Raw genomic sequence first — 15479 nt, forward strand, 5'->3', positions numbered from 1 at the left:
TCTTCTGTTTTTGGTATTATTGTATTAGAATGAATCCGTGGAAATGTGGAACATTTAGATGTGAGTCTTGCGTCTTATTACTACTTCAAGACTTTACCAATATGTAATGTGGCCGATATCCCAAGAGATGACAAAATGGTAGAGTAATAATATAATACTTCAAAACAAAGTAAAGCGTTGGTTATTTGGATCTGTCTGTTTTATAAACCAGTGTGCTTCTTTGCTCTCTGTTCTTCAAATGAGAGAGGAAGAAAGCTGTGTCCTCAGATGTCAAGACGATGACAGGAGCCAGTGGATGGGGACACCAAGATCATGTTCTCATACTCCCAGACCACAGACAGAAAGTGATGCAGACAGAGGCCACTCTGAGGTTTTCCTTTAATGAACCCATCAGCTGTCAGCTTCAGGGCGGGCAGGTTGACGATGGAATGATGTTAGATAGATAGAACTTATTGAAAACGTGTTCATGGCCTGGTGCATAAAGTTATCTTATAATGAAAACGTCTATTTTGAAGATGTGCTTAGATAAGCCTTAGAATATTGGCTGAATTGCAAATCATTTCAGTCAATTATCCTTTTACTTTTTAATAACTAGGCTTAATCTGTGTCTGTTTAACTACATGGCAAGATACATTTAAGGAACATGCCAGTTTCTTATAAGATTTCTTGAAACCTTATTTTTAATAACCTGTAAAAAATATTGTCACTTTGATGTTTAAAAAGCATATCTATGTACCATGGCAGTATTCAATCAGATAATTGCACCCACACAGTCTCTGTCATTAATCACTATTAATACAATCTTTTTTGCCAATTTGTGCATATTTGGATATTTAGAGTTCATATAATATTCACAACATTGTTTAAATTTAAGGATATTCAATTGCCTGCTTAGCCTGAAGGCACTTAGAGATTTGGTTACGGAAATATTATAATGAGTGTGTAGTGAATTTGTGATGAAACGATCACATTTTTCAGAGGCCTCCAGCTAGTCCTGTAAACCTGTTTATTGGGACACACATTCACACCGGTGGGCTCCAGATAGAATGTCCAACTGTTGAAGTTGAGTTGTGGAATGTCTCTGTGCGGACAACAGTATTCTCTAATATGAATGATGTCATCAGTGTGTGAAGTTCCTGCAGCTTCTGAAGGTCTCCTCTCATTAGTAAATAGGGCTTTACTGCATGTTAACACCCCTGATCAATGTTTAAAGATTCAATTCATGTTTTTGTCAAATACAACGATCTGTCTAGGTTGATGGTGACATGATGAGTCGACCAACCAAAACATGGTACTTTACTGTTTCCCATTTATACAAAAATGGAAATAAAATCTTGATAAACGGGGCCTAGCAAATCAAACTGTATTTGTCACATGCGCCGAATACAAGTGTAGACCTTACCGTGAAATGCGTACTTACAAGCCCTTAGCCAACCGCGTAGTTCGAGAAGAGTTAAGAAAAAAATGATACAAATTAACACAATACATTAACAAGAACGAGGCTACAGTTGAAGTCGGAAGTTTACATACACTTAGGTTGGAGTCATTAAAACTTGTTTTTCAACCACTCGACAAATTTCTTGTTAACAAACTGTTGTTTTGGCAAGTCGGTTAGGACATCTACTTTGTGCATGACACAAGTAATTTTTCCAACAATTGTTTACAGACAGATTATTTCACTTATTATTAACTTTGTTACAATTCCAGTGGGTCAGAAGATTACATACACTATGTTGACTGTGCCTTTAAACAGCTTGGAAAATAACAGAAAATGATGTCATGGCTTTAGAAGCTTCTGATAGGCTAATTGACATAATTTGAGTCAATTGGAGGTGTACCTGTGGATGTATTTCAAGGCCTACATTCAAACTCAGTGCCTCTTTGCTTGACATCATGGGAAAATCAAAAGAAATCAGCCAAGAACTCAGAAAAAAAATTGTAGACGTCCACAAGTCTGGTTCATTCATGGGAGCAATTTCCAAATGCCTGAAGGTACCACGTTCATCTGTACAAACAATAGTACGCAAGTACAAACACCATGGGACCACGCAGCTGTCATACCGCTCAAGAAGGAGACGCGTTCAGTCTCCTAGAGATGAACGTACTTTGGTGTGAAAAGTGCAAATCAATCCCAGAATAACAGCAAAGGATCTTGTGAAGATGCTGGAGGAAACAGGTACAAAAGTATCTATATCCACAGTAAAACGAATTCTATATCGGCATAACCTGAAAGGCTGCTCAGCAAGGAAGAAGCCACTACTCCCGAACCGCCATAAAAAAGCCAGACCGGTTTGCAACTGCACATGTGGACAAAGATCATACTTTTTGGAGAAATGTCCTCTGGTCTGATGAAACAAAAATAGAACTGTTTGGCCATAATGACCATTGTTATGTTTGGAGGAAAAAGGGGGATGCTTGCAAGCCGAAGAACACCATCCCAACAGTGAAGCATGGAGGTGGCAGCATCATGTTGTGGGGGTGCTTTGTTGCAGGGCGGACTGGTGCACTTCACAAAATAGATGGCATCATGAGGCTGGAAAATTAGGTGGATATATTGATGCAACATTTCAAGACATCAGCCAGGAAAATCTTGGTTGCAAATGGGTCTTCTAAATGGACAATGACCCCAAGCATGCTTCCAAAGTTGTGGCAAAATGGCTTAAGGACAACAAAGTCAAGTTATTGGAGTGGCCATCACAATGCCCTGACCTCAATCATATAGAAAATTTGTGGGCAGAACTGAAAAGGCGTGTTGCGAGCAAGGAGGCCTACAAACCTGACTCCGTTACACCAGCTCTGTCAGGAGGAATGGGCCAAAATTCACCCAACTTCTTGTGGGAAGCTTGTGGAAGGCTACCCAAAACGTTTGATCCAAGTTAAACCATTTAAAGGCAATGCTACCAAATACTAATTGAGTGTATGTAAACTTCTGACCCACTGGGAATGTGATGAAAGAAATAAAAGCTGAAATAAATCATTCTCTCTACTATTATTCTGACATTTCACATTCTTAAAATAAAGTGGTTATCCTACCTGACCTAAGACAGGGATTTGTTTACTAGGGTTAAATGTCAGGAATTGTGAAAAACTGAGTTTAAATGCATTTGGCTAAGGTGTATGTAAACTTTCGACATCAACTGTGTATACAGGTGGTACCGGTATCGAGTCCATGTGCGGGAGTACAGGTTAGTCACTATGCATTAATGAACATGGATATAAAATCTAAATCGATTTCATTCTACATACAGGTTTTGATGCAGTTTTGTTTCCGAATTTATCATTTTCTGTGTTAATGTAATTTTTTACAATTAACAAAATGTCAAATATTTCTCCCAGCTATATATTACAATGATTCGTAATGTCAGGTAGCACATTGAGGTCAATGTGAGTTTTTTTAGCCAGCTGAAATGAATAGAGGCACAAGGATGCCCACAGCACATGAGCAATTCTTCCAATTAACAGTGAAGGAGCAATTCTTCCCATAGCAGAAAGGAAGAGGCAAAGCAAGAGGGTTTATTTTGCCATAAATCTATCCACTTAAAGCATGTGATGAGTTTTTGTATGGGGGGGCAATGAGAGAGCTGAATTTAGTTGAGAAAATGAATTGCTATTTTGATACGTGACGCTTTGATATAAAATAACATTTGTAATGCTTAGGATGTTGCTAGTGTACTGATATAAATGTGATGCACGTGACATCCCAGCAACTTTGAGAAAAGAGTTGTCCCTGTTGAAACTTGAGACAGTCTATGCATAGCTTCTCACTCTATTGAATACAGTCAGTCGGTTGATGTCAACAAACCTCATCAATATTCAAAATAGTGTTCAAATAACGGGGTGTATCCACCAATCCAAAGAAAGGAGTAGGTGGGAGCTTGCAAGCCCACCATTCTGCTCTGTGGACAATGAATCCCATTGTTAGAGCGGGCACACAAGCATCTTGTCTTTATATCCAGTATCTATGTTCATATGGTGAAGGAGCAATTCTTCCCATAGCCAGTGAAGGGGAATCAGGACCTAAATAATGGATCCAATCCAGTCTCCAGCGCCACAACACTCTTCCCTCTCTCACTCCCTGAGCCTTCATCAAATATAGAATCAGAGCAATGAATGGGGACAATTCATCATGGATGAGGAAGAGGAGGAAATGAAATCTGTAATAACGACACTGCAGCAACAGCCCAGAATCAGATTCAGGGCTCCAGCTCGGGGGCTCAGTGACCTTACCGCCTCTCTCTCTCTCTATCCTGTCGCCATGGAAACACACGGATGGTTCCGTCCTGTCAACCTGACTGGAGCAAAGATGACAGCCATGTTCTGTTTAAGGCAGACATGCAGGCATTTTTTGGACAAAATAATTCAGTAGATTTTTGGCCAAGTGTAGGCCTGTGGGTGTGTGGGTTTATATTTAGATTTGATTTGACTGTGTGTGTGTGTTACTTTCATGCCAATAGTCATTTGTAACATGTTACACCGGTAAGTCTGCAGGCAAGGGGAAATGTCAAAGGGATAGACAAACTGTTGCCTTGTCAGGTTAATGTCTTGAATACTTCTACATTACTGTGCTGCCTTCATCTAAATTCTTCTTCAGATCTGATATCTTTGCACTTGACCCCCAAAAAACATATGGGTCAGATTGTTTAGACCCTTTCTTCTTTTAAGGTTGCTGCCCCTATCATTGCCAAGCCCATATCCAACCTTTTTAACCTGTCTCTCCTTTCTGTGGAGGTTCCAATTGCTTGGAAGGCAGCCACGGTTGGTCCTCTATTTAAAGGGGGAGATCAAGCTGATCCTAACTGTAATAGGCCTATTTCTATCTTGCCCTGATTATCAAAAGTGTTGGAAAAACGTGTAAATAATCAACTGACTAGCTTTCTTGATGTATATAGTATTTTCTTGGGTATGCAATCGGGTTTCCGCTCAGGTTATGGATGTGTAACTGCAACCTTAACGGATCTCAATGATGTCACCATTGCCCTTGATTCTCAGCAATATTGTGCTGCTATTTTTATTGACTTGGCCAAAGCTTTTGATACACTAGACCATTCCATTCTTGTGGGCCTGCTAAGGAGTATTGGTGTCTGAGGGGCCTTTGGGCTGGTTTGCTAACTACCTCTCTGAAGGAGTGCAGTGTCTCAGCCACTGCCTGTCACCAAGGGAGTACCCCAAGGCTCAATCCTAGGCCCCACGCTCTTCTCAGTTTACATCAACAACATAGCTCAGGCAGTAGGAAGCTCTCTCATCCATTTATATGCAGATGATGCAGTCTTGTACTCAGCTGCCCCCCCCGCCCAGATGTTGTTTTAAATGCTCTACAACAAAGCTTTCTTAGTGTCCAACAAGCTTTCTCTACCCTTAACCTTGTTCTGAACACCTTCAAAACAAAGGTCATGTGGTTTGGTAAGAAGAATGCTCCTCCCACACGTATTTTTTCTACCTCTGAGGGTTTAGAGCTTGAGGTAGTCACCTCATACAAGTACTTGGGAGTATGGCTAGACGGTGCACTGTCCTTCTCTCAGCACATATCAAAGCTGCAGGCTGAAGTTACATCTAGACTTGGTTTCCTCTATTGTAATCATTTCTCTTTCACCCCAGCTGCTAAACTAACCCTGATTCAGATGACCATCCTACCCATGCTAGAATACAGAGATTTTAAGATAAAATGTTAATTCAGATTTTTTCCCCACATCCATTAAGTAGACTAAAATATCCTTAAACTTTGTTTTAGCTTTCAATATGTTTTTATTTTATTTTATTTTATAAATAATTTCACTGCTTTGCACTGTTTTTGTCCTGTCTCACACCGACTTTTGACATTCTGCTATGTATTACACTTAAAGTGAAATCGGGTGCATTTAAAAAAAGAGTCAAATAAATGTAAACTATATACATACAGTGGGGCAAAAAAGTATTTAGTCAGCCACCAATTCTGCAAGTTCTCCCACTTAAAAAGATGAGAGAGGCCTGTAATTTTCATCATAGGTACACTTCAACTATGACAGACAAAATGAGAAAAGAAAATCCAGAAAATCACATTGTAGGATTTTTAATACATTTATTTGCAAATTATGGTGGAAAATACGTATTTGGTCACCTACAAACAAGCAAGATTTCTGACTCTCACAGACCTGTAACTTCTTCTTTAAGAGGCTCCTCTGTCCTCCACTCGTTACCTGTATTAATGGCACCTGTTTGAACTTGTTATCAGAATAAAAGACACCTGTCCACAACCTCAAACAGTCACACTCCAAACTCCACTATGGCCAAGATCAGATTTCACTTGACATTCAGGCCAGAGAATCTTGTTTCTCATGGTCTGAGAGTCCTTAGAATTCCTTAGACCTCATGGCTTGGTTTTTGCACATTGACTACTGTTCAGTCGTGTGGTCAGGACTTTGGCTCAGAACAGGGCAGCACGGCTGGCCCTTGGATGTACACGGAGAGCTAATATTAATAATATGCATGTCAATCTCTCCTGGCTGAAAGTGGAGGAGAGATTTACTTCTGCTGCTCTGACAGTTGGTGCTTAAAGCTAGTGAGGGAGATAAGTGTTTCCAGTTTTAGAGATTTTTGTAGTTCGTTCCAGTCATTGGCAGCAGAGAACTGGAAGGAGGGGCGGCCAAAGAAAGAATTGGTTTTGGTGGTGACTAGAGAGATACACCTGCTGGAGCGTGTGCTACAGGTGGGAGATGCTATGGTGACCAGCGAGCTGAGATAAGGGGGGACTATATGCCACGAGGTCTCTTCACAGTCCCCAAATCCAGAACAGACTATAGGAGGCACACAGTACTACATAGAGCCATGACTGTATGGAACTCTATTCCACATCAAGTAACTGACTCAAGCAGTAAAATTAGATTAAAAAACAGATAAAAAACACCTTATGGAACAGCGGGGACTGTGAAGCCACACAAACATTGACACACACACACACACACACTATGCATACACATGGATTTAGTACTGTAGATATGTGGTAGAGGTGGACTAGGGGCCTGAGGGCACACAGTGTGTTGTGAAATCTGTGAATGTATTGTAATGTTTTTAAAATTGTATAAACTGCCTTAATTTTGCTGGACCCCAGGAAGAGTAGCTGCTGCTCCGGGTCAACTAGGGCTGCCCCAGTCAACGGTAAGTGCTGTTGTGAAGTGGAAACGTTTAAGAGCAATAACTGCTCAGCCGTGAAGTGGTAGGTCACACAAGCTCACAGAACAGTACTGAAGCACATATCGCGTAAAAATTGCCCTCGGTTGCAACACTCACTAACCAGTTCCAAACTGCCTCTGGAAGCAATGTCAGTACAAGAACTGTTCCTTGGGAGCTTCATGAAATTCCATGGTCGAGCAACCGCACACAAGCATAAGATCAACATGTGCAATGCCAAGCGTCGGCTGGAGTGGTGTAAATCTCAGTGCCATTTGACTCTGTAGCAGTGTAAATGCGTTCTCTGATCTGGGTTTGGCGGATGCCAGGGGAATGCAAACTGCCCCAATGCGTAGTACCAACTGTAATGTTTAGTGGAGGATGAATAATGGTCTGGGGATTTTTTTCATGGTTCGGACTAGGCCCCTTAGTTCCAGTGAAGGGAAATCTTAACCTACAGCATACAATAACATTCTAGACGATTCTGTGCTTCCAACTTTGTGGCAACAGTTTTTGGAAAGCCCTTTCCTACATTTTTTAAAAATGTATTTTATTTAACCTTTATTTAACCAGGTAGGCCAGTTGAGAACAAGTTCTCATTTACAACTGCAACCTGGCCAAGATAGTGCAAAGCAGTGCGACACAAACAACACGGAATAACACATTGGATAAACAAATGTACAGTCAATAACACTATTGAAAAGTCTATATACAGTGTGTGAAAATGTAGTAAGATTAGGGAGGTAAGGCAAATTGTCCATAGTGCCGAAATAATTACAATTTAGCAATTACAACCTGGAGTGATAGATGTGCAGAAGATGAATGTGCAAGTAGAGATACTGGGGTGCAAAGGAGCAAAAAATAAATATGAGGATGAGGTAGTTGGGTGGACTATTTACAGATGGGCTATGTACAGGTGCAATGATCGGTAAGCAGCTCTGACAGCTGATGCTTAGTTAGTGAGGGAGGTTTAAGTCTCCAGCTTCAACATGACAATACCCCCATGCACAATGTAAAGTCCATACATAAATGGTTTGTTGAGATTGGTGTGGAAGAAATTGACTGGAGTGCACAGAGCCCTGACCTCAACTCCATCGAACGCCTTTGGGATGAATTGAAACACTGACTGTGAGCCAGGCCTATTCGTCAACATCTATGCCCGAGCTCACTAATGCTCTTGTGGCTGAATGGAAGCAAGTCCCCACAGCAATGTTCCAACATCTAGTGGAAAGCCTTCCCAGCAGCAACGGGGGGACCAACTACATATTAATGGCCATGATTTTGGAATGAGATGTTTGACGAGCAGGTATCCACATACTTTTGGTCATGTAGTATATATAAACTAAATCAAAACAAGATCCTATAAGATACCAGGAGTATTTTAAGAAACAAAAAGAAAGATACCTCAAGGGAAAAGAAAGTGCTGAACTGAAACCCATTTCACAACTTTCCCAGTGAGGGAAAAAAAGGAGGCAATGGAAAATAAACCAAAGAAACAGCAGATCAACTATCCAGAAATATGTGGTCATGGAGTCATACCTGTCAAGGAACACACTCACCTGAAGTCTTACAGCTACAGAATGATGACCTACCTGAGTGAGCACACGCCTGTCTCATGAGTCTGAATCAATATACTGCAGCCAGTATACAATATTTTCTTTCATTTCAGCCAGTGTTTCCAACCTTGTACATGTATTTCTGTCTAATGCAATGACTCCCAAAATGTTTCTAAAATATGCTTTGTAACCTTTGTTTTTTGAAGTTTTGAATGGTGTGTTCTATATATTCAAAAGAATTCAACATGTACAATTGTGTCATTAAAATGTTTTTCGCAGTTTTATATGCAATGTCATTTCCACCACACTCATTACCACCACACTCTGTCATTACCACCACACTCTGTCATTACCACTACACTCTGTCATTACCACCACACTCTGTCATTTCCACCACACTCTGTCATTTCCACCACACTCTGTCATTACCACCACACTCTGTCATTACCACCACACTCTGTCATTACCACAACGCTCTGTCATTACCACCACGCTCTGTCATTACCACCACGCTCTGTCATTTCCACAACACTCTGTCATTTCCACCACACTCTGTCATTACCACCACACTCTGTCATTACCACAACACTCTGTCATTACCACCACACTCTGTCATTACCACCACACTCTGTCATTACCACACCACAAAGTCTTTCCCACCACTGTACACATTGTTGAGGGAAAGGGGTATTAAATTACAATTGATATTGATGATGTGAACCTTATATGCTTTCAATAATAAAATAAAAACATATTTGATGTGTTAAATACATGTTTCATCAAGGCATACATGGACATTTAGACATGAGAATGATGAATACATATCATTAAGAAAACTTCCAATTGTAAAAAAAACTTGATTTAAAACAAATTCATGTGAAATGTTATTTAAAATACATTGGGCACAAGTTCTGTAATTTCCTTTTCAACTAAAATAGCACAGTACAGTATATGACATGGTGGAAATATTTACTCTTTTAAGAATATAAAATATTTGTATGGTCTCAGCCACTATTAGAGCTTGTTTCCAGACAGAAGAAAATATTCAGATAGATAAAAAGCAGTTTCAAGAGGTTTCATTTTCAAAAACATTTAACATCCAAAAGTGCCCGTATTTGCAAAATCAACCTGATACAGTGCCTTAAGAATTATACATTAGCATAGACCTTTCCTGTGGCAGAGGCCACAGAGCGGGAAGACACAGAGGAGGCAGTGGTGGAGGCTCCCTCCTCCTCAAAGGGGTTATTTGGCAGAACTGCTTGTTCATCAAAATGTAAATGAGGGGGTTGTACAGGGCTGAGCTCTTGGCAAAGAAGGCCTGAACTGTCATGCACATGGGTCCGAAGGTAAGTCCCTGGTGGGTGAAGACGTACACAAAAATGCTAACACCCAGCCCACCATAAAGTAGCTAACCATCATGATGTCCATACAGGTGACCTCCCTCCCAGCCTTCTGGGGTGTTTCAGACTCCTGCTGGGCAGAAGTAGCCTCCTTGGCGACACAGAGCAGGTTGCCGAAGGAGATGATGACCAGGGGAATGGTGAAGTGGCAGATGAACATGTAGATGACAAAATAATTGTTTTTGACCTCTGGTGCAACAGTCAATACCGCGTGAGCACTGCATGCCCTCTGGGATATAAAGGTGATCAGCCAAACAGAGGGGGCACGGAACCAGCAGCAGTCATCACCCAGGTGAATGCCACACCTGTGATGGCATGGCTCTCCCCGAAGCAGAAGTTGGAGATAGGCTTGCAGACGACAACCACCTTTGATAGCCATCACCACCAGGAACTAGAGGGCGATCTGACCGTTGTGGGTAAAAGCCCTCAATTGTGCAGCCGAAGGCAAAGTAGCCGTTCATGGACGTGTAGAGCGTGGTGGTGAAACTGCTTAAACACTGTGGAGAGATCGGCCACAGCCAGGTTGACCAGGGTGGAGTTGAGGGCCGTCCGCAGCTTCTTGTGTTTCACGGTGACGTAGAGTGTGAGGAAGTTGATGGGAATGCAGGCGATGATGAGGAAGAACATGTATGTGGACAGACATGCATAGTCCCAGGGCTCAGCCAGGTAGTACTGAGGTAACTCATAGGGGCTCCACACCACTCCTATAGCGTTGGACATAGGGATATAGAATTTGGGTCCCTCTGTGCCTTCCATGGTTGCTGTGTCTGTGTAGAGTCTGTGGGTGTACGTGGGTAACCCTTGAGGGGTCCTGGGAAGGTGGTACTGGGATACTCTGGGATACCCACTGAGCACTGACCCCAATGGTTAGCCTTATAAAGCGGCTCACCTGATTACCAGGACTGATGTTGCGGCATTGATTGATGAATTGATCAATAATCTGTGCTGCTTTGAGTTGACAAGCAACTGATCAGAATATTAGGGTTAATATGTCCATCATCATTAATCCGACTGTGGTCTGAACTAGCTACTCATCAAGTTATTCACGTTATTAGGGCCATTAGGGATATTATTAGGGTTATTATGGCTAATAGGAGGATACCCGTCAATCATCATTAGAATAATTGGTCTAAATTGACAACACTGTGTGTGTTGGAATCTTCACTGAGAGTCAATTATTCAGATTTACAGTAAAAGCCTGCATGGTGCTTCGTCCTACTCCCTTTCCCCCCAACAATGGCATATTTACAGTAAAAGCCTGCTTTGTCCTACTCCCTTTCCCCCCAACAATGGCATATTTTGAGAATTTACAATAGCGGCTGTTTTCCACACATTTTGGATAAGCAATTAAGAATCACCATAGGGAGTTTGAATTGTGTTTAATTACAGTGCAGTGTACCTCATTGCTCCTGGCAGGGAATTAAGCTCAGACAGTTTTTGTAGCATGATAATTAAAATGAAATCAATGTACCTTTTAGTGACAATTAAAAATACCTTTCCTATATATTCAAGATCAGTTAACATAATACCGGCATACTTGGAAATATTGCATTGGTCACTTTTAGTTTAAATTGCAATGGCATATTCAGAATAAACACCCTTAATAACAATGATATATTGAAGTGTATCAATGGTAAGACAGGGCCCGGTTTCCCAAAAGCATCTTAAGGCTAAGTTAATCCTAGAACCATAGGATCCTACTCTAACGATGAACTTAACCTTAAGATACTTTTGGGAAACCGGGCCCAGCAATGTTTAGGTTGCGTTTGGTACCCCAAATGAACCATGTGTTTGTTGTTTGTACTCAAGTAGGTGTCAGAGTGCCATCTTATGGTCAACATGTGAAATCACATCCACCATGTATGTGATGTGACCTATCCCAGTGTTTTGCCTGGACATGCCAGAATTGTACTGTGCTGGTGGCAGGGTACCTCAACCCTACCCTGTAAGGCAGGGTACCTCAACCGAATTTGACCCACTGGTGGTTTTATTTAGCCCCCCCAAGTTTTCTGAGCAAAACAATATATATATATTTAATTTGCATTTTTTTATTGTTGGACATTAAAGGGATGAATGAGAACACTAGAGGTTTTCCATGTAGCTAGTTTATTAGAATGGGATGTTGCCCATTCTCGTTCAAGGCCATTGGTAGGGAATGACCTATCTGTCTCTGTCACTAGGAGTGGTGTCTGTAGATTACCAGATCAATATCATCTGTGGGAGTTATTTTACTGCATGGTAGGAGCCACGGCTGAGTGTTCTGCTCTGCAGCTCTTCACAAGCCTTATTTATAGAGCATGATTCCACAGCCCCGGGACACATCTCAGAGATGGAGACGATGCGCCTTCTGCTGTTGATCAAAACAATGGACAGGTCTTTCGGTGAGATATGGTGCGACAGGGTTTCAGTCTTTAACATAAAAATGTCAAAAATGTACAATGCTAAAAAAAAAGGTGACTTTACACCACAGATGTTTCTGCTTTGGCTCGCCATTTGGTCCTTCCACTCCACGCTGAGGGCTTTCAAAGGACACGAGAGTCACGGCTCAGCATGACTTCCACCTGACACCTGTCTACACTCTTTGTGACCATTAGAGAGCGGCCCCTGTCTAGATAAACTCTTGGAAAACGACAGAAAAGCAAAGGAATATTGTTGGTGTTTAGGAGGCTTGGTTGACTGATAAATGATTTGGTGAATTATATGAAAAGGGTTTCTCTCTATATGTGAGGATGGTGTTGGTGTGGGGAGATACGGTGATTTCTGTAAAAACACTGATTCACCTCTTTTCCCTCTGTCTGAATGAACAAAGGAAGTCTCTCTCACTCCAGTACTGTCTCCTGTGTCTGGGAGTTACAGCCCCACAACTGCACTTAACACTTCTCACATAGTCCACATACATCACCAGATGAAAGGCCTTATTTGTCATGTAGTGTGTTAGAGATAAAGATGAACTGTGCAGGAGGGGTCTAATAAATCTTGGGCTACCAGTTGCAGAGGTTTTCAGAGAAAACGCATACAAATGTAAATAGTGCCGGCATTTTCTCACAGCAGTTCATCTTTGCTCAGTAGGGGAGAATGTCGAGCCAAAGGGTTAGTTGAGCCACCCCTTGTTTCTAGGAAACCATACACAAAACGAATCATGTGACCAAATCTTTAGGAAGAGGTCATAATTTAAAGGAGTCTGTGAAGGAAGAAATCACAAGGGGAAAGTGGTATGCAATCGTAAGTCCAAAAAACATATTTTCACAAAGTGAAATCAATTTGTACTATAGGTTTCATGATGCTTGTATCTAAACCAAAGTAAATTGTTTTAAGATTGTTTTGCACATCAATTGGGGTCTCTATAAGCTTCAATATGAGGTCATAAACCTGGCATGAAAGTGCATCCTTGTAGCTGTGTGGGCTAATATAGTCAAAATGTTTGCCCTGGGGCAAGTTGAGCCAATGGTCACCATACCCCATGCAAATGATGATTACATTTAGTCATTTGTATGCATAATATGCATAGTATTTTTGCAATGTGTCATGCATGTGAACTCATTTTTGTTTGTACAGAGCAGACATTATCATGCCACGTGTACACAAACATAAAACAAGCAGGGGTCTGGCCCCCCATGAGGTTATTGAGAGATCAGCCAAGGAAGAGAGAGATGGGAAGAAATCCATCTGAGCAGCTGCAAGGGATGAAAAAAATATGACACTGAAGAGGTATATTAACATAAAATAAACATGTACCTGTGTGAAAGACAGGCTGCGATAGACTAGCAGAGAAACAAAAGGTCTTATCTGATGACATGGAGTCTGAGCTTGCTAAACATATCAAGAATCTCGCAGACCAATTTCATGGGCTTAGTAGCCTCAAATGCAAAGAACTTGCCCACGAACTGGCCCAGACACCAGTTCAAGAAATGGAAGGGTATGGTACATTGAACAGAGAGATCTATATCTAAATGTAGGCACACATTTAAGATATACAATATACCACACCCCCATTCCATTAAACATGTATCTACCAGCATCCACTGTCACAGGAAGCCCCTACCCACTTACCCCAAGGCGGCTCAACTTACCCTGTCCCTATGGTCAACTTAACCCATACCCGGGTAAGTTGTGCCAAGAGACCACTTTATTTTGGACAAGCTATGTTTTTGAAAACTGTTAGGTATACATGAATTCTGACTTTTCCAGGGATACACAACATCCTGAAATACACAGAACAGCTCGTCGGGGCATGGACTCCACAAGTTGTCGAAAGCATTCCACAGGGATGCTGGCCCATGTTGACTCCAATGCTTCAAGTTGGCTGGATGGCCTTTGGGTGGGGGACCATTCTTTATACACACGGGAAACTATTGAGTTTGAAAAATCCAGCAGCGTTGCAGTTCTTGACACACTCAAACCGGTGTGCCTGGCACCTACTACCATACCCTGTTCAAAGGAACCTACATGTTTTGTCTTGCCCATTCACCCTCTGAATGGCTCACAGACACAATCTCATGTCTCAAGGCTTAAAAATGATTCTTTAAACCTGTTTTCTTCCCTTCATCTACACTGATTGAAGTGGATTTAACAGGTGACATCAGTCAGGGATCATAGCTTTTACCTGGTCAGTCTATGTCAGGGCTGCCCAACCTCTTCCTGGAGATCTACTGTCCTGTAGGTTTTCAGTCCAACCCTCATTTAGAGTACCTGATTCAGCTAGTTAAGGTCTTGTTGAGCAGCTAATTAGAAGAATCAGAAATATTCTTATTAAATGAGGGTTGGACTGAAAACCCACAGGAAGGTAGATCTCCAGGAAGAGGGTTGGGCAGCCCTGGTCTATGTCATTAAAAGATCAGGTGTTCCTAAAGTTTTGTACACTCAGGGTCTATGTAGATATCTTGTTAGAAAGAACACTATGTTTCCCTTGATGTAGTAATGCTGCATGTAAAGAACAGCTGAACATACCCCACTCGCCCATATATAATGCCTGAATCCCCAGGCTGCTAGTTTTTACGCAGGATTTTGTTCAGTTAGCCACATAGAAATATGTATAGGGCTGATGATGACCTGTAGCCTCTCCCAATGAGAAGGTAGTTTAATTGCCTCTGGACACTGACCTGCACATTGTGTATGTACCTTTTCATATCGTCGCAATTCAGTTGAACCAGGGTCTTATCCAGGGAACACAAACTGCAGTGTTTTGCAGTGGACTTTCAACACACACAGTGCCCTTCCACAGAGGGACTTACACAGGAGATACAATGCATGTAAATCAGCCTGCGGTTTGCAAAGAACATCACACACATGAGCACATGAGATATCCGTCTGCTGGTTGACCTGACTGAGTAGAAAAATTGAAATAGAAATGCTAAAAGATTTATTTGTAATAAACATTCTG

The 15479-nt window shown here is 41.5% G+C and overlaps 1 pseudogene; it reads right to left on the reverse strand.

Annotated features, from left to right (window-relative positions):
* Positions 1–9840: 9840 nt before the first annotated feature.
* On the reverse strand, positions 9841–10855 carry LOC115144883 (rhodopsin, freshwater form-like; annotated as a pseudogene).
* Positions 10856–15479: the final 4624 nt, after the last annotated feature.

This window comes from Oncorhynchus nerka, linkage group LG2 (assembly GCF_034236695.1).
Source record: "Oncorhynchus nerka isolate Pitt River linkage group LG2, Oner_Uvic_2.0, whole genome shotgun sequence".
In the NCBI taxonomy this organism is placed as follows: Eukaryota; Metazoa; Chordata; class Actinopteri; order Salmoniformes; family Salmonidae; genus Oncorhynchus; species Oncorhynchus nerka.